Genomic DNA, 19499 nt, shown 5'->3' with positions numbered 1-19499 from the left:
AAAGGGGACTCTATTATTCCTTTGTTGTTTAGTGGCTGAATTAGTTCTTTAAACAAGAACTTCGCCTCATGCACTATTTAGTTACTGGGGCATAGAGTTCATATAAGAAAGGCAGAAAAAAATGGTAGAATTTATTTACCGGTTATCAGTTCAATAATGAGTTGCCTCCCAATCATCTTCTAAACATGACCAGTTTTTTGAGCATCATTATGGACTCATAGATTTAAACATATTTGAGGTGTTTCAATCTATTGCTGGTATTATCCCTACTGATGTCAAAACTGTGACACCTTTGGCCATTGGGAGCCTCTTTAAGTTGGTTCTGCTGTCCTTTTGAGAATGACCCTGTAGTCCTCAATAGCTTCCTCACTACCTATATGACAAAGTGCTTCAGGGATCCCTTGTTCATTTCCTGCCCTAGACCTTGACTCAGCCGTTTCTTCAAGGAGCCTGGCTCTTTGACATGGGAAATGGTATTTCAGGACATCAATCAGGGATTTGGGGGTGCTCTTTGCACCTGGGTTGGCTAGAGACTGACTTTAAATTTTTGAATTTCTCAGACATACTAGTGGCTAAAAGTGCAGGTGCCAGAGGTAGACCGTCTGGGTTTGAATCACCACTCTACCACATATTATGTATGTGACACGGTGCCAGTTTACCAACTTATCTGTGCTTCAGTTTTTCTCAATTGTGAAAAAAGAATAATAACAGTAGCTAAATATGTAGAATCCTGTAAAGTTTAAATGAAGCGATTCATGTAAAATGCTTAGAATAGGGCCTGGCACATAGGGCTGTGTAAGCATTGACTATTATTATTCTTATTACTAGTCTCTTTCCAGCCTCATCATTGTTGCCTGCTTACACTGTGGGTCATCTGATATGCAACATGGACTTACATTTTATTCATATCTAGTGACATGCTGACTTATTTTAGAGAACTAGTCTAAGTTACATCTGCAACATTTGTCCTACTAATCTGCTACTTTAAATGATGCAATACTTGCACATATTAGAACATTTCCTGTAAAGGAATCCAAATTCAACAAAACAAATGGCATTCATAGGTCACCAAGCACCAGTGTACTTTCTGCTTTTTATACTTGTCTGGAAAGGGGTAAATTAGCAGAAGCCTGGCTAGGAGTGACCCCACTACGGAGTTAAGGTCTTACTTTGCACTGGGGGCTTGGACAAGCCACATTCGTCTTGTCTTTCCTAGTTGAACACAGGGAGCTATTGGGGTGGCATTCCCCAAGCCCTCCAGATCCCTTTCTAATCATACTGGTAGAATTACAAGACATATCCCAGATCACATAAATCTTAATGCTGGTTCTGTCTGGAAGCCCATTCATATTATGAAATCTTGATCTATTCAGCCATTTGCCATAATTCTTTCTTCAGGTTCGAGGAGTTAAGATCTCAGCACTGCTGCAACTGAAGACAGTGAAAGGGAAGCAGCAGACCTGTGGGCTGTTTCCTTGGTGGTCCATTAGACCCCAACAAAGCCTCAAGGTACATCTTCTCTAAACCTAAAAACCCTACAGAGCTCTAACAAGAACAGTCTCTAAAGTAGTTAAATCAAAGTTTATTTAAAGCAAAGGCATTTGTTTATCTGCAATTTTATATACTTGCATTACTGACATATAATTGTGCTATCATTGTATCAGCCATGCCAAGTTTTCCACAGCTCACTGGCTAGAAATTCTCAGGACGCACTAGGGTTCATTTGTGCTTAAACAAAAATTCACTTGCTTGTTTTATTCTTTTCTTTCTTTTTTCTCTTGACAGCACTCTTAGCATTTTTTTTTTTTTACTCTTACCATTTTATAAAAATAGCTGTCATTAGATTACTTGACATTTAAAACACTTTGGATTAAAATGTAATTTTAATCACATATTTGTCAACAGGAAAGTGTGAATAAATAATGGTAAATTTATGTAATAGAAACTATTAAGCCACTAAAATTATAAAATGTATTTTGAAATCTTGACATAGAAACATGAGAGAACAAAAACAAGCTCCAAACAGTTTGTATAGTAGGATTATACTTTAGTAAAATAATAATTATTTTACATGTTGGCATATGCATAGAAAAAAATCTGAACAAACAAGTTGTTAATAGGGATTATCTCCAGGGGTGAGATTATCATTGTCCTTTCCTACATATTCCTATAGTTTCTGAATTTCTTCTGAATATTTATTACTTTTCCAATCAGAAAATGTTTATTTTTTTGAAAATCAATGTTGTTATAACTTGTTCAGAAGAGTGAAATAATACATTATCCATTGTAATAATAATTTTAGTGAGATTTCTCATGGTAGCTTCCCAGGAAATTCTATAATACTAATAAGTTTCTGTAAAAATTGAAGTTATTAATACAATAACTGAAGTATTGAAAAACAGTATACTTAGTCTTCTCAGAATCCAAAATGATTTGGTGTATATTTTTATATATATGCAAAACCAAATGGAATTTAAAACTTTGAAATCTTTAGAACAATCAACAAACCACATTCATTCATTAAGAATGCATTTCTGCTACATAGTCTGTGCCAGGCAATGTGCTAGGTATGCAAGTACCAGCTACACAGAGATGAAAAAGATCAACCCAATTTCTGTCCTCATATGATGGTATGAACCAGCCCTGTGTATATCCTGGAGCATAGGAATAATTAACTAGAAGAACTGCTGCATGTGAATAAATAATAAGCAAATTAATTAATTTTGTATGTTAAAGTGAATTTTTCACTACATAAGAGCTAAGCGACTGGAAAGATTGTATATTTCATCAGCACATTCAAATTTCACAAAATCATCACACACTGTAGGATATATGTTCATATGTCTTCACACCTCCAAATCAAATATAAAAGAAAAGGAAAAATAGAGTGAAATCTTATTAGCGTTTTCTACTGATATTTCACTTTTAGATGTGACATCTGAAATCTAAGACAAAAAAAAGGCTTCTGCTTTTATTTTGAATCATAAAGTTAACAAGTCCATTTTTAAAAATCATGAGCACCAAATTCCTTAAAGATGAGATATTGTTATTTCATAACTTTCCATCCAAATCATGCCTAAATCATTTTTCAGTTCTTTGGAGCAGATGATGATTAAGGGGGAAAGGGAAGGAGGGATCAAAATGTTCAGTGAAATGGAATTTAGTTTGTTTTTGTAAGGCTGAAATCCCTTGAAGATGCTATATAAACTACTACTTTAGGCCAGGGGGTAGCAAACCTTTTCTGTGAAGGGCCAGATAGTAAATCTTTTAGGATTTGTGGACCATGGACCATGCTGTCTCTGCCAAAATGGCTCAACTCTGTTGTTTTACGGCAAAACAGCCATAAACTACACATAAACAAAGGGACATAGCTGTGTTTCAATAAAACTTTATTTGTGGACGCTAAAAATTTTAATGTTATATAATTTTCACATGTCATTTTTCTTTTGATTTTTTTTTAATCATTTAAGATGTGAAATTCGTCCTTAGTTGGCAGACCTCACAAGAATCTGGTGGCTGATTGGACTTGACACATGGCCGACTGCCAGTCCCTGCTAATAGGCCAGTGCATGGTGCTTGGGATCTGCTGCTTCTCTTTGGTCCTGGTATTGAAGGGTAGGAGGTAGGAGAGGAGAATCCAAGAGATTTATAAAACAAAACTCTATAGATTTTCTAAAAACAATTTGTAAGACAAAACTCTATTGTTTTTCTAAAGACAATTCAAATCTCTTTATTAATCTAAGAAGTTACTATCGTGGCCGGGTGCGGTGGCTCACGCCTGTAATCCCAGCACTTTGGGAGGCTGAGGCGGGCGGATCATCTGAGGTCGGGAGTTTGAGACCAGTCTGACCAATGTGGAGAAACCCCGTCTCTCCTAAAATTACAAAATAAGCCGGGCATGGTGACACATGCCTGTAATCCCAGCTAGTAGGGAGGCTGAGGCAGGAGAATCACTTGAACCCAGGAGGCGGAGGTTGCAGTGAGCTGAGATCACACTATTGCACTCCAGCAACAAGGGCAAAACTCCGGAAAAAAAAAAAAAAAAGGAAGTATATTTTTAAAAGTTTATAAAACATTTAAAGAAACAATGAGTTTTAAAAGGATGCACCTGGAGAGCATTATGCTGAGTGACATAAACCAGAAACAGAAAGATACTGTATGATCTCACTTACATATGGAACCTAAAAAAGTCGAACTCAGGGCAGAGAGTAGAATTGTGGTTACCAGAGACTTGGGAAAGGGAAAAATGGGGAGGTGATGATTAAAGGGTAGAAAGTTTCAGTTATGCAAGATAAATAAGTTCTGGAGACCTATTATACAGCATAGTGCCTATAGCTAACAATACTGTACTGTACACTTAAAATGTGTCCAAGAGGGTAGCTCTTATACTGAGTGTTCTTACCCATACACACACAAAAATTAATAATATTAATAATAAAGGGGTTGGGAGAAAACTTTAGGAGGTGATGAATATATTTATGGTCTTGATGGTAGTGATGGTTTTATGGGTATATACTTATCCTTAAACCCACAGAGCTGTGTACTTTATTTTTTTCCCTCTTTTTCTACGTCTCCCAGAAGACTTCTATACAGTTGTATACTTTAAAAATGTGTAGCTTTTTTGTTGTTGTTGAAACAGAGTCTCGCTCTGTTGCCCAGAGTGGAGTGCAGTGGCACAATCTTGGCTCACTGCAACCTCCACCTCCCGGGTTCAAACGATTCTCCTGCCCCAGTCTCCCGAGTAGCTAGAATTACAGGCTCCCGCCACCACACCTGCCTAATTTTTGTATATTTAGCAGAGATGGGGTTTCACCATGTTGGCCAGGCTGGTCTCAAACTCCTGACCTCAGGTGATCCACCAACCTCGGCCTCCCGAAGTGCTGCAATTACAGGAATGAGCCACTGCACCTGGCCTATGTGTAGCTTTTTATATGTAAATTGTACCTCAATAAAGTGTTTTTTGTTCTTTTTATTCATTTATTTATTTTGAGATGGAATCTTACTCTGTTGCCCAGTCTGGAGTGCAGTGGCACTAGCTGGGCTCACTGCAACCTCCACCTTCTGGGTTCAAGCGATTCTCCTGGGTCAGCCTCCCCAGTAGCTAAGATTACAGACACGCACCACCACACACGGCTAATCTTTTTTGCTTTTTTTTTAGTAGAGACAGGGTTTCACCATGTGGGCCAGGCTGGTCTCAAACTCCTGACCTCAAGTGATCCACCCACCTCGGCCTCCCAAAGCACTGGGATTACAGGCGTGAGCCACCATGCCTGGCTGTTTTTTAAATTTTTGAGACAAGTCTTGCTCTGTTGCCCAGGCTGGAGTGCAGCGTTGCGATCTCAGCTCACTGCAACCTCCGCCTCCTGGGTTCATGATTCTCGTGCTTCAGCCTCCCGAGTAGCTGGGACTACAGGCGCATGCCACCACATCTGGCTAATTTTTGTATTTTTAATAGAGACAGGATTTCACCATGTTGACGAAGCTGGTCTCAAACTGATGGCCTCACGTGATCCACCTGCCTCGGCCTCCCAAAGTGCTGGGATTACAGGTGTGAGCCACCGTGCCCGGCCTTGTTTTTATTTTTTAAGGGCAGCTCTGAATGAAGAGACATCCATTCCTTCCTATTTTTCTTGCTGAGCATTGGGAAATAATAATTTTTTTTTAAAAAGAAACTTCCTAGATTAATAATGAGAAGTAGTATCTGTTTATTGTTTTGTTTTAGTTTTTTGTTATATATGTCTTTTGAAACAGAGTCTCATTCTGTCGCCCAGGCTGGAGTGCAGTGGTGCGATCTTGGTTCACTGCAACCTCAACCTCTCGGGCTCAAGCGATCTCCCCACCTCAGCCTCTCAAATAGCTGAGACCACAGGAGCATACCACTACACCAGGCTAATTTTTATATTTTTTGTAGAGATGAGGTTTTGCCATGTTGCCCGAGCTGGTCTCAAACTCCTGAGCTCAAACAATCCACTCACCATGTCCTCCCCAAATGCTGGGATTATAGGCGTGAGCCACCTGGCCCTGCTCATTGTTTTCATTAGCATTTCTTTGATTACTACTTATGTGAACTTTTTCACATTTTTAGGCCTTCCATATTTCTTTTTTGTGAATTACTCATTGCCTTCCACCCATTTTTTTCTATTGAAGTTTTTTTTTTTTTTTTTTTTGAGACAGAGTCTCACTCTGTCACCCAGGCTGGAGTACAGTGGCACGATCTTGGCTCACTGCAACCTCCACCTCCCAGGTTCAAGCAATTCTCCTGCCTCAGCCTCCTGAGTATTTTCAGTTCATTGCCACCACACCCGGCTAATTTTTGTATTTTTAGTAGAGATGGGGTTTCGCCATGTTGGCCACGCTGGTCTCAAACTCCTGATCTCAAGTGATCTGCCCACTTCGGCTTCCCAAAGTTGTGGGATTACAGGCATGAGCCACCATGCCGGCTGAGATTGTTTTTCTAATTTATTTTACGCAAGCTCTGTATATTGTTACTGACCCTTTATCTATTATTAAGTAATAAATATTTCCCCATTCTCCCTTGCTGTTTTATTTTGTGGAGTGTGTTTATGATAGGTAATCTTATTGTAGTCAAAAGCAATCTTTTCTGCTGAGTGTGGTGGCTCATGCCTAATCCCAGAACTTTGGGAGGGGAAGGAAGCAGGAGAAACACTTGTGACCAGGGATACAAGACCAACCTGGGCAACACAGAGAGACACCCCGCCCCAGACTCCACAAAAAATTAAAAGTTAGCCAAGTACAGTGGCACATGTCTGTAGTCCTAACTACTCTGGAGGCTGAGGCCAGAGGATCGCTTGCACCCAGGAGTTCGAGGCTACAGTGAGCTATTATCATGCCACTGCAAGCCAGCCTGGGTGACAGGAGGAGACCCCCATCTCTAAAATAAATTTTTTAAGCAATCTTTTATTTTGTATCTTATTTCTTTTCTCTTATGCTTAAAATATACTTCACCTTTTCAAAAGCACATATTCAATTATATGTTCTACTATTTGGGGGTTGTACTTTTTAATATCATACTGTTGAGATTTGGTATTCGGTTTGTTATATAAGCTAGAGATCCAAAGCCATAATTTTCTAAGTAGCTCACCTATTTTCCTGTGTTCAAATCCTTCCTCATCTGTAGTCCCAGCTCAAACGCACATATTCCACTTGGGTGACAGCTCACCCTACCCTGAATTTCTTGCCCTCCTCCTCTTGTTCCTCCCCCATAGCTTTTCCTTCTTTCTTATATTATAATCATCTGTGCATATATCTTCTATTGCATCACACTGTACACTCCTTGAGAGCTGGGACTGAGTTTGTTATCTTTGTGTCTCCCAAAGCCCTCATCCAGGGCCTCACACATTTGTGAGAAGAAAGGATAAGTGATAATGACAAATTTCTAGATAGATTTTGTTGCAAGTTTCATGTAATATTTATTAAACTTTTTTTTTTTTAATGGAGTTTTGCTGTTGTTGCCCAGGCTGGAGTGCAGTGGCGTGATCTCGGCTCACTGCAAGCTCTGCCTCCTGGGTTCAAGTGATTCTCCTGCCTCAGCCTCCTGAGTAGCTGGGATTACAGGCGTGCACCACCATGCCCGGCTAATTTTTGTATTTTTAGTAGTGATGGGGTTTCACCATGTTGGCCAGGCTGGTCTCGAACACCTGATCTCAGGTGATCCACCGGCCTAGGACTCCCAAAGTGTTGGGATTACAGGCGTGAGCCACCATGCCCTGTCTTATTGAACATTTTAACGAATATTTATTTTTGTAAGCCTAAAAGTGATTCTTTGAACGTTTAAAGAAAGCGAACCAAAAGATAGTACAAAAACACTAGCACCTGAATGTTGAATGTCACCATAAGTGTAAAATTATATATTTTAGAGTAGTGTGAGCTTTTAATGTTAAGTCATATTAAACTCTTAAATTAAGCAGACCCAGCATTGGCAGTGTAGCTGTAACTTTCTGATGTTAATAAAAACAAAATTGGTGACTCAAAATTAAATCATGCCAAGGTTTTGATACATTTGTCTTAAGATATTAATGAAACACTTCAAAACACTGATATGAAGTGCCCAGATTCTCAGATGTTTGTTGAGTGAGTTTTGTTTAGTTGCATGTATTTTTTTTTTTCAGTGAATGTCTGGCACATTGCAATAATCAAAAGTGCTTATTTTTCTTGTATTGGCATAATCAGTGACTTGTACGTTCAGTGATAGCATTTAAGCAAGTTTTATCAGCAAGCAATATTTTCAGTTCATAAATAAGTTTTCAAAAATCTTGTAAGGATTTAAATTTGCTGAATGTAAAGACTGAACCTCAAAAAAAAAAAAAAAGGAAAGAAACAAAGGGTGAGTGATGGCTACTCTAGGCCCTACTTTCTTGCCCTTGCTCATTCTCACAGGGGAAGGCAGAACAAACCTCACAGCCAGTATGAGACTGCCTGGCTGGTACATCTGGGGGGTTTTGTGGTGGCTAGGAATCCAAAGAAGCTCTTATTTGAACAACAAGGCTGGTATTTATAGAATAAGTTCAGGCACTTCAGGCTAAGCAGATACAAAAGTGAGCAGAGATGGTAGTCAGGCTCTGGGTAGATAAAGGGTGCCCTGGGCATCCAGAGGCCCAGTATCTATGAACATCAGGAATGTCTGTGCCACTCCCCAGACAAACAGAGATCCCAACTCAGGATTTCTCACCCTTGGTCAACTATAATTACAAAAACAGAGATTGTGAATAGTTCTGCATGACTCTGGAAAGCCTGTATGTGGTATAGATAAATATACACTAGATTCTGTACAACCTCATCATGCCTTTAGCTACGTAGAGACTGGACTTTAAAACACACGTTTCCCATCCTGTTAAATTCGGTCCTTTTTTTTTTTTTTGAGATGAAGTCTTGCTCTGTATATAGCCCAGGCTGGAGTGCAGTGGCACATCTCAGCTCACTGCAACCTCTGCCTCCTGGGTTCAAGTGATTCTCCTGCCTCAGCCTCTCAACTAGCTGGGATTACAGGCGATGCCACAATTCCCAGCTAATTTTTGTGTTTTTAGTAGACATGGGGTTTTCCCATGTTGGCCAGGCTGGTCTCGAACCCCTGACTTCAGGTGATCCACCTGCTTCGGCCTCCCAAAGTGCTGCGATTACAGGCGTGAGCCAACCCACCCAGCCCAGTTCTTTATGTATATAGATATATGGACAGCTATAGGGAAATGTGATTAAGCATTTTTTTAAAAATTGCCCATTTCAGTAGTAATCCCCAAATTCTAAGCTAGAGAGCATTTAGTTACTTGAGTGCTCATCTCTTGCCAGGCAGGAGAGGGAGAAGGGTGAAGGGGCTCCAGCATCGGGGATGGGCCTGGAATTCCACTCAGGGTGAATGATATATTGAGAACTGAGGCTTTAGTAGGTTCAGAATCCCTTGCTAGCCATATTGAATAGGGTTTGTTTTTCTTACAGAATTTTGAGAAGAACCAGTAAGAGCAGCTCTAGTGGAGGGATGGGGGAAGAGGGGTAATAAAAGCAGATTACACTGGATTTGGAAATAAGAAGCCACAGGGCCATGCCCCTATCCTTACCCACCTCTCCTCTCTTATTACTTTGATTCCCATAAAGAAATAAATATTTAGCTTGGCACAAAAGTAATTGCGGTTTTTGCCTTTACTTTTAATTAAAAACATTAATGGCAAAAACCGCAATTACTTTTGCACCAGCCTAATCATAGGCCAATTTCTATGACTAAAATCCCAAAAAATAGTAAGACTAAGAATCTACAAGAGCTCTTCACAGCCATATTCCTCACAGAACAATTCCAGGAGCTCTGTGCTAAACACATCCCTAAGGAAACTCTGTGCAAAGAGAAGATCAAGGCCAGCAGCTTTTTCAGGTCTGCAGCATTTCCAAGTGACAGCAGGCTCAGCTGGACACGTCTCCAAGTACAATTTCTAAATTATGAGAAGTGGGATTGTTTTAAATCGATACATCGAAACTTTAAACACACACACTTATGAAACGTTTCAGCCACAGCTGTTAAAAGATTGATAAATTTTAAGTTCCTGAAATACTGAAATGAAAAAAACAGTTATATATTAGAAGAGTGCTAAATTCCTTTAAAAATAAAAATGCACTAAATGTTTAAGAGCACAGCCATAATTTTTAGAACCCAGCAAGTGGATGCCTGCATGGGACAAAGTCACTGAACAGCCTGAGCCCTTCAATAATAGATGCAAAGTTAAAGAAATGTCAATGCTGATAATAAATTGCTCAGGGTGACTCAAATGCAGCTGCTTCTCTGCTGATCACTTCTGGTATTAACTGTGCTTACGAAAGCAAATACCTCATATTCCTTCCACTCTATAGAAAAACCAACAGGTACAGTATCACGTAGCTAGGTAGGCCTTGAATAGAAAAAAGGGTAACTCAGCTTTGACAAGGACATTTATCTCTGGAATTTCCGTCCTCTGAAAATATTTGTTACTGATACTCACTTGCTATGCCCCAATTCCCTGATTCTGCTAAAACACCTTTTAGAAAAGGAAGCACTGGAGCAGGGTGTTCACTTTGTTGATGCTCTGGAGCAAGGGGGTGTTACTGTGTATGTTCCATGTTAGGGGTTTGTCCAAGAAAAAGGAGCAGACGGCTAGTGACTCAGAGCATATGTTGACCCGAGTGCCCTTTGGCAAACAGGAGCTCCAGGCAGAGAGTAAATATGCTCTAAATATTTGAAAAAGGGAATCACTCAGCCAAGAAAAGAGGAGTCTGAGGGAGCACCCTAAAACAATCTTAGCCTTGTAGAGGGATATTATTTATTCCCTGGGGAGAAAACTGTTTCTCTCTTCCAAAAAAGAGTGGACATTGAATTTTATTCAGAAGTGGTAAGAAAAATAAGGGAAGGATGATAAATAGTGAAAGGAACAAAAGAAATTCTGGAATCTCAGGGCTGGGCGTGGTGGTTCACACCTATAATCCCAGCATTGTGGGAAGTCGAGACTGGTGGATAGCTTGAGCCCAGGAGTTCGAGACCAGCCTGGGCAACATGGTGAAACCCCATCTCTACCCTAAAAATACAAAAATTAGCCAGGTATGGTGGCCTATGTCTGTAGTCCCAGCTACGTGGGAGGCTGAGGTGGGAGGATTGCTTGAGCCTGGGAGGCAGAGGTTGCAGTGAGCCGAGTTTCTGCCACTGCATTCCAGCGTGGGTGACAGAGGGAGACCCTGTCTCAAAAAAAAAAAAAAATTTCTGGAATCTCGTGCCTCTCATCAATAGAAAGCAGCTGTAAAAGAAGCAGAGGCATAGCCCAAATGGCCCCTGAGTACCCCTTCTCACCTTCCATTTTCTTAGAATGGTAGATATTTGCCCAAGGTTACAATAATATCAAAACAAACAGAACAATCAGGAATACCCTATGACATATCACAGCCAATAAAGGCTCAAAAAATTCTTGCTGATGAAGAAAACAAATGTTCCCAAACAGCATTTCCTGGTTACTTATCAATAATGCAGACCAATGTCAATCTATCTGAGGGCGCATATACGTCCATTTGGATCCTTTAAAAAAAACTGTCTCATTCTTTAAATAAATGTCAAGGGTGTTTACTCCAGAAATAAAATAGAAAGCCAACCTCAAATCAGGAAAAATACAGATTAAAAATATATCTACGCCAGGCCAGGCGCGGTAGCTCATGCCTATAATCCCAGCACTTTGGGAGGCCAAGGCAGGCAGGTCGCCTGAGGTCGGGAGTTCAAGACCAGCCTGGTCAACATGGCAAAACCCTGTCTCTACTAAAAATACAAAAATTAGCTGGGCGTGGTGGCACATGCCTGTAATCCCAGCTACTTGGGAAGCTGAGGCAGGAGAACTGCTTGAACCCAGGAGGTAGAGGTTGCAGTGAGCCAAGATCGTACCACGGTACTCCAGCCGGGGCAACTGAGTAAGACTGTGCCTCAAAATAACAACAATAATAATAATAATGTATCTCTGCTTGGTGGATAAGGTCTGAAAAAAAGAAAAGAATAAAAACAAATTGTCTTTATTTTTACTTGCTTGCTTGCTAACCTTGGGAAATTTGCTAGCTGCAAAGTTGCTTTTTATTTTCCAATAATTCCTGAGGGATCACTGGAATACTTGCATGAAAAAAAAAATTCACTTTAACCTCACTCTTCCGAGATTTTAAAAACAGAGCAAGCACAGAGATAACAAAGAAACCTTTTTCAGAGGCACCCTCAAATCTTAGGCCCAAATAGATGGTGGTATCAACAGAAACAACGAAATATCCATAGCAACTGTGGAAAGCAGATCTCATCCCATAGTGAGATAATAAATAAAGTCACTGCCTTTTGTGACACCTTACTCAACCTCAGACAGAAATAAAAGCTCCTCACTCCTGTTCCCATAAATCCACCTAGCTAGTGTTTGTGGGAGCAGAGGGAGGATTGTTCCCCAATCCAGGCCCACGAAAGTGGCTTTGCCTTCCACAGCACCTCCCACCCTCTGCTGGGAGTCACAGACCTCTCCCAAGGACCCACTCAGGAGGGTGTTTGGGGCTGTTTAGGAGGAGGGGTCTCCACTGGCTAGTTTGGAGGAAACTCAACGAAATCAAAGCCCAACTGTAGGGGCCACGTACAGAGTAAGTGCTGAAAAAACGTTAATGTCCGCCCTTCCTTTATCCAAACACATTGAACAGATATTCACTGAAATGTCCTTAAAAAATCTACCTCACCCCATGTCTACCCATCTTCCCGAATGCTGCCTGCCTCCTGCCTTGTGACCAGCTCTGCCGGCAGACCCTGCAGTATGACTCAGCGTGTTGAAATCCGCCTCTGTGGGCACGCACTGCTCTCAAAACTGCTTCAACCACCAGAAGCAGCTAATTGCAATGAGTCTCTGGGGATCCTGCTCCAATGGCGACACTCAAGAGGAAGCAACCACCTAGGCAATACCTTCCTATTAAATGCTACCGAACTCCAGAAAGAGCGTGCCTTGGCTTTGTGAGGAGCTCAGAGGCTCTGAGAGGCCCCCTGTGGGGGAGCGTGTTCAGGACTATATGAGGCCTACCTTCCCAGCTCACCTGCACTGGGCTGAGATGATGGTGGTGACAATGACAAATAATACTAAGAAGAAAGGTACCACTGACTGAACACTTATCATTTGCTAAGCACTTGGCATATGTTGCCTCATCTACCCCCAGACAGCAACCCCGTAAAATCCTCATTTTACAGGTGAGGAAACCAGAGGTCACAGAGCCAAAGTCAAGTGGTGATTAAGCAAGGCTTGAGCCCAGACTGTGGGGTTAGGGGTCTAGGCTCCCAACCACGTCAACACTACTGGCTTTAGAGCAGCTGCACTTTCCACACTAGTATTGTTCTAAATCTAAGCACGGCCAGAGGAAAGAATAGGAAGCTCCACATTGACCTCTAAGCTTTTTATAGAGAAGCATCTCCCCAGACACTGCCCCTCCAGCGAGCCTGGAGCCGGGCTGCCTCAGCTGTGTCTGCAGCAGTCCTCAGAGGCCCTGCTGGAACCTGACCCTGAAGCTCCCAGCATCCACGCTGCCGCTGGCTCCCAGCCCCGCCTTGCGGCTCGAGCATAGCCATGAACAGCTCTGATGAATTATCTACCAGAGGAGAACTCCAATTGTATCATCAAAAGAGAGTTGGGGATTATCTGTTATTTTCATTGTCCTTGCCACTTCAGCCCCTATTTATTCAGAGCTGCTCATGGCTCTGGCTTCCTTGTTTTATTTCTTCTGCCAACCCCCAGCTGGAGTTTCTGGAGCAACCAAATAGCTAAAAACAAAAAGAGGAAGCAGCAACAGTCTGACATTTACAAAGATGGAGAAATTGCTCTCTAGACACATGACAACAAACTGTAGAAAGAAAAATTGTGGCAAGATCAACGTGAGCAACTGGGAGCTCAGTGGATGGTCCATAGATAGAAGGCCCTGGCCACACTGTGATTCCAGGGCCCCAAAAACCACCAGCACTGGTGTGAGAAGGAGGAAGACCGTGACCTGACATTAAGAGAAAGGCTATGTCCTGTGCTCTTGCTAGAAAAATAAAAAGGCCAGCACCAAAAGAAGCCCTCTCCTTTCTTCTGCGAGGAGGGTAAGCAGTGCAGTCCAAGGCTTCCTGGGGTGGGAAAAGGTGTATTCTCTTCTTTATGTGTGGAAGCCTTGCTTACCTGTAGAAGAGGATCCCTCAGGACTTCAGAACTGTGGTTTCTACAGACTGGGGCATGTTCAGGTCAATGTGGAACTGAATTCAAGCCTTATCAATACTCACAAACAACAGACGAGGATCTCAGGTGAGACTATGACTACCTCCCACTCATTTAGCATCCCTGGCTACTCTGTCCTCTTTTGGAAAGCTTCTGTCTGTCTCTCTGAAGTGGGTAAAAGAGACAAGGGTGGTGGTGGTAGTTGCTCTGGGGGAGAAGTTGCTGCAGTAGCCCTTGTTTCAATTGAACAATATTATGGATTTCCGTCCAGCAAGTGACCTCTCACTCCAGACCTGTAGGGTCCATGCAGTCCAGTGTAAGTAAATTGGCTCTATCAGCCTGGTTTCACAACCCACATCATCCCAACTCTACCCTACCCAAGAGTTGCTAGAAGCACCTATTACTCCTGTAGAAGGTGAGGGAGAGGTGACCCCCAGTCCAAAGTGACTGGAGACCATGACTGTCCAGCCCAGAATCAGAAGGCTAAGGAACCACCTGTCTAATAGTCTGGTGCCAAACACAGGCCCTTCACTGCTCTTGGGAATGTTCTCGGCCATCCCTTCCTGGCCAAAAACAGAATATCAACTGCTTCTGAACCTGGGTCCTAGGCAACTAAACTGGGCTGTGAAAGAAACATCTATGCTGAGCCTATTGCTCCCTGAAATGGCCTCACAAATTTGCTTTGGAAACCATGAATTTTTCAAAACTTGATTTTCTTTGTACTTGTTGAAAGTTTTGTTTTCATCTTAAAATGCTAAATATACAATTTATCGGAAAATATAGCTAGATTTATATTTTTCCAGTCAGCAGTTTGGAATCGTCTGTCTTTACATTAGTCCATAATAAGACAGGCACACTTAGAATATTTTATGAGGTCACTTTTTCATTCTGGGACTTGGTGCATCATTTGCACCAAGTGTTGGTTTGTTCCACCTCTCTCTTTGGTGAATTAGTCTGCAGCTCCACTTTGCTGTTTGAAATGTGAGTCAGCAAAGGAGAAACTCACTTCTCTATGCAGGGGATGGAGCTGGAAGGGAACAAGGAGGCTCCAAAGTCCAGGTCATGGTTGATGTCTCCTGATTAACTCCAGGCCGGGCGTGGTGGCTCACACCTGTAATCCCATCACTTTAGGAGGCCGAGCGTGGTGGCTCACACCTGTAATCCCATCACTTTAGGAGGCCGAGGCAGGTGGATTACTTGAGGTCAGGAGTTCGAGACCAGCCTGGCTGACATGGTGAAACCCCGTCGCTACTAAAAATACAAAAATTAGATGAGCGTGGTGACGCACGCCTGTAATCCCAGCTACTTGGGAGGCTGAGGCAGGAGAATTGCTTGAACCCAGGAGGTGGAGGTTGCAGTGAGCCAAGATTGCGGCACTGCACTCCAGGCTGGGTGATACAGTGAGACTCTGTCTCTAAATAAATAAACAAATAAATAAGTAACTCCAGAGAACCATAGAAAGTTAGTACACCCGTTCTCCAGACTGCCTTTAAAAAGGCACGTTCCTCCTCTGAAGCTTCCCTGGGTGCAAAGGCTCACGGGTGGCAATAGCGTGAAGAATAGCCACCCCCATTCATCTCCCCTTGTCAGTCCCAGGTTCACTAGAGGGTGCATCAGCTTAAAGATGGCTTACGAGATAGAGGTATTTATTAACTGTTACCACCGTTGATGCCACACCAGCACATGCATGTGGGCTTACAGGTTTCATGTACTTGGGATACAGAAGCCACAGCTAGGAGAGAATATAAAAACTTCTCCCTTCAGACAATTTGATTTTCCAAATCATATTCTTGGTATATGGGTTAAATTATGCATATTAGCTTTTTGTGGTTTATATAACTAATTACTACAAATTAGTGGCTTAAAACAACACACAGTTATTATCTTATCAGCTCTGTAGGTCAGAAGTCTGACATGAATCTTACTAGGCTAAAATCAAGATGTCAGAAGGTCTGTATTCCTTTCTAGAAGCACTAGAGGACAATCTGTTTCTATGCCTTTTCTGGCTTCTAAAAGCTCCCACATTCCTTGACTCCTGGTCCCCTTCCTTCATCTTCAAAGCCAGCAATAGCTGATTGAGTCTTTCTCACATTACATCACTATGAAACTGACTCTCCTGCTTCTCTCATTCTCTTATAAGAACTTCCGTGATTACACTGGGCCCATCTATATATATAGGTAACAGGGATTAGGATGTGGACATCTGTGGAGAGGAGGCACGATTTTGCCCACCACACTGTAGAAGATTTCTAGAAATCTGAGAATAAAGAGATAATATCCTTATCACAAAATCATGAGAAACGAAGGCTGGGGTCCACCCCCGTCTTAAGCTACTAATGCTACTGCCCAAGAAAGCAGTCTGCTCCCAATAGCCCCTCAGTATTCTATTCCGGGGCACTATGTTTTTGTCATCAATAGAAGAAAAGCATTCTGTCTAGCTCATCCTTTCTGTACATTGCTTCTCCTCTTACCACATATGGGCAGGGAAATCTAGCAACTTGTATGTCTGGCTCAAAGTTAAAGTCACCAGTGTGCTGCTATGAAACTACTACCTCCTCCCCACAGTTCCTTTATGCCATCCTCTTATGACCATTTTTTAACCCTTGAAACATTTTGATGACTCAGTGCTGCAGAATCCCAGCTCAGTGTGATTCAAGGCTTCAGGGTAAGCTAGTGCTTTGTAAAGTGACAGCAAAGACCCTCTGGGTGCATTCAACATGGCCACTGTTGTGGCCATTAGCTTCTATTGTGAGAGACAACCCCAAAAGAGGATCATATAACAAGGAGATGGGGACTAGTCTTTTTTTTTTTTTTTTTTTTTTTTTGAGATTGGGTCTCACTTTGTTGCCCAGGCTGGTCTCAAACTCCTGGCCTCAAGCTATCCTCCCGCCTGGCCTCCCAAAGTGCTAGGATTATAGGCGTGAGTCACTGCCGGGGCCTCATTTCTAATTGTTTCATCAGGCTGATCCTGGACCAGCAGCTGATAAGACTCTGGCTGGGCTAGAAGCCATGTAAGAGGTTTGAAACAGATAATGGGAGAAACATATCAAGAATATCAAAGCCTTGACTTCAAATGATGATAAAAATAGATACACAACACAGTGGTTAAGAGTGTTAAAATGCCTCCACACCACATATTAGCCATGGGATCCTGGGTAAGTTTCTTAACCTCTCTGAGCCTCAGTTTCCTCATCTGAAATTCAGGATAACAATAGAATCAATTATATAGGATTCCAGTAGCTGATACATTGGAAGCATTCACTGTTAGCTAGAATTATTAGTCAGATGTTAAGCACTTTCTGAGCATTTCTTAATTAATCATCAAAATAGCCCCATGAGGTATGTACTATTATTATAATCTCCATTCTAAGATGAGGATGAACTTATAGTCACACAGCTAATGAGTGGCAGAGGCAGGACCAGAATTCAGGTTGGTCTGACTTAAAAGACCATGCCCTTAACCTCTGTGGGGAGCAAGATTCTAGGGGAAAAGACTGGTCAATAACTGCAACTTAGATGTCTCATCTCTTCGACACTTCCCAGAACTCTCCTTTATGCATAGCTGTTTCTTTTTCTTTCTTTTTTTCCTTTTTTTTTTTTTTTTTTTTTTTGAGATGGAGTCTTGCTCTGTCACCCAGGCTGGAGTGCAGTGGTGCAATCTTGGCTGTCTGCAACCTCCACCTCCTGGGTTCAAGCAATTCTCCTGCTGCAGCCTCCCAAGTAGCTGGGGCTACATGTGTTCGCCACCATGCCTGGCTTATTTTTGTATTTTTAGCAGAGATGGGGTTTCATCATGTTGATCAGGCCAGTCTTGAACTCCTGACCCCAAGTGATCCACCTGCCTTGGCCTCCCAAAGTGCCGGGATTACAGGTGTGAGCCACCGCACCCGGCCAGATAGCTGTTTCTTACGTGATGGATCAGAAAACTTCAATGAAAAAAGCATAAAGACAGACATGTGAGACCTTGAAATAGCCCTGGGTCATCTTGGACCTGATCCAATGTCACACACTGGTTGAATATTGGGTTTCGAGGCTCCTGAAAGCTCATGCCTTCGAGCATTCCCTTCAATGAGCAGCCTCTTCCTGAAGGGCCTCCTAACCATCACCTCAAGCTCATCCTGGAACAGAGAAGACACAGCTAGAGCCCTGGAGCAGCAAGTCCCAATCCTGACTCAGCAGCATCCCAGGGAATAACACCTGGCTCAAGGAGCACAGTGAAATCCTCATTAATCAAATTAATTTTAACTTGCTGTAATTTTAAAGGAGAATCTATGCTTTTCTGAGGGGTTGCTATGGATCTAAACAATGAGAGGGCGTGGCAGCTCTGGAAAGGGCAACAATTGCTGTGTTAAAAGCTTCATGAAATCTCACAGACAAAATATGCAAAAGAAACCAGACACAAAGAAGTATGCACTTCATTATTTCATTTAGATAAAGGTCAAGAATAGGCAAACTACTCTGTGCTATGCAGGGATGCAATCTTTGATGGTAAAAATATAAAAAAAGAAAAAGGCACAGAAGCCAGGAGAGTGATTACCTTTGGGGTAGGGAAGGGAGTTGGAATTCCACTAGGCAAGGGTCTCCTGGGGTGCTGGCAATGTTCCATTTCTTAACATGGGTGGAAATGACATAGGGTTCCTTTTATTACAATTCATTTGGTTTTATAAGATTCCCTTTATATAATGCATCTATGCAGTTTTCTGTGTGTTATATTTCATAATAACAAAGGTTGGTTTGTTTGGGATTTTCTGTTTTGTCTCACTAAGGAAATTTGTAGCAACCCCACCCCTGAGAAGACTGAATTTCTAACAAGCTTCTAAATGTTGCTGGTGCTGCCACACTTTGGATAGCACTGATCTAGTCTACTCTCAAAATTTTGCCCCATCTTTTAAAAGACACCCAGGGCTGGGCATGGTAGCTTATGCCTGTAATCCCAGCACTTTGGGAGGTCAAGGTGAAGGATTGCTTGAGCCCAGGAGCTCAAGAACAGCCTGAGCAACATACTGGGACCTTGCCTCTACAAATATTTTAAAAATTAGCCAGGAGAAGTGGTGTGCCCCTGTAATTCCAGCTACTTGGGAGGCTGAGTTGGGAGGATCGCTTGAGCTCAAGAGGTCAAGGCTGCAGTGAGCTGTGTTCACACCATTTCACTACACCCTGGGCAATGGAGCAAGACCCTGTCTCAAAAAAAAAAAGACACCCAGGAAGAAGTTTCACATGATAAAGGGTATAGAATATGGTCCTCTGCTTCTAGTGGACAGACTATTGAATCTAGTCCACGATTCTTTTGTA

Source organism: Pan troglodytes, chromosome 12 (genome assembly GCF_028858775.2).
Source record: "Pan troglodytes isolate AG18354 chromosome 12, NHGRI_mPanTro3-v2.0_pri, whole genome shotgun sequence".
Classification (NCBI taxonomy): Eukaryota; Metazoa; Chordata; class Mammalia; order Primates; family Hominidae; genus Pan; species Pan troglodytes.
This window is presented reverse-complemented; position numbering follows the sequence as displayed.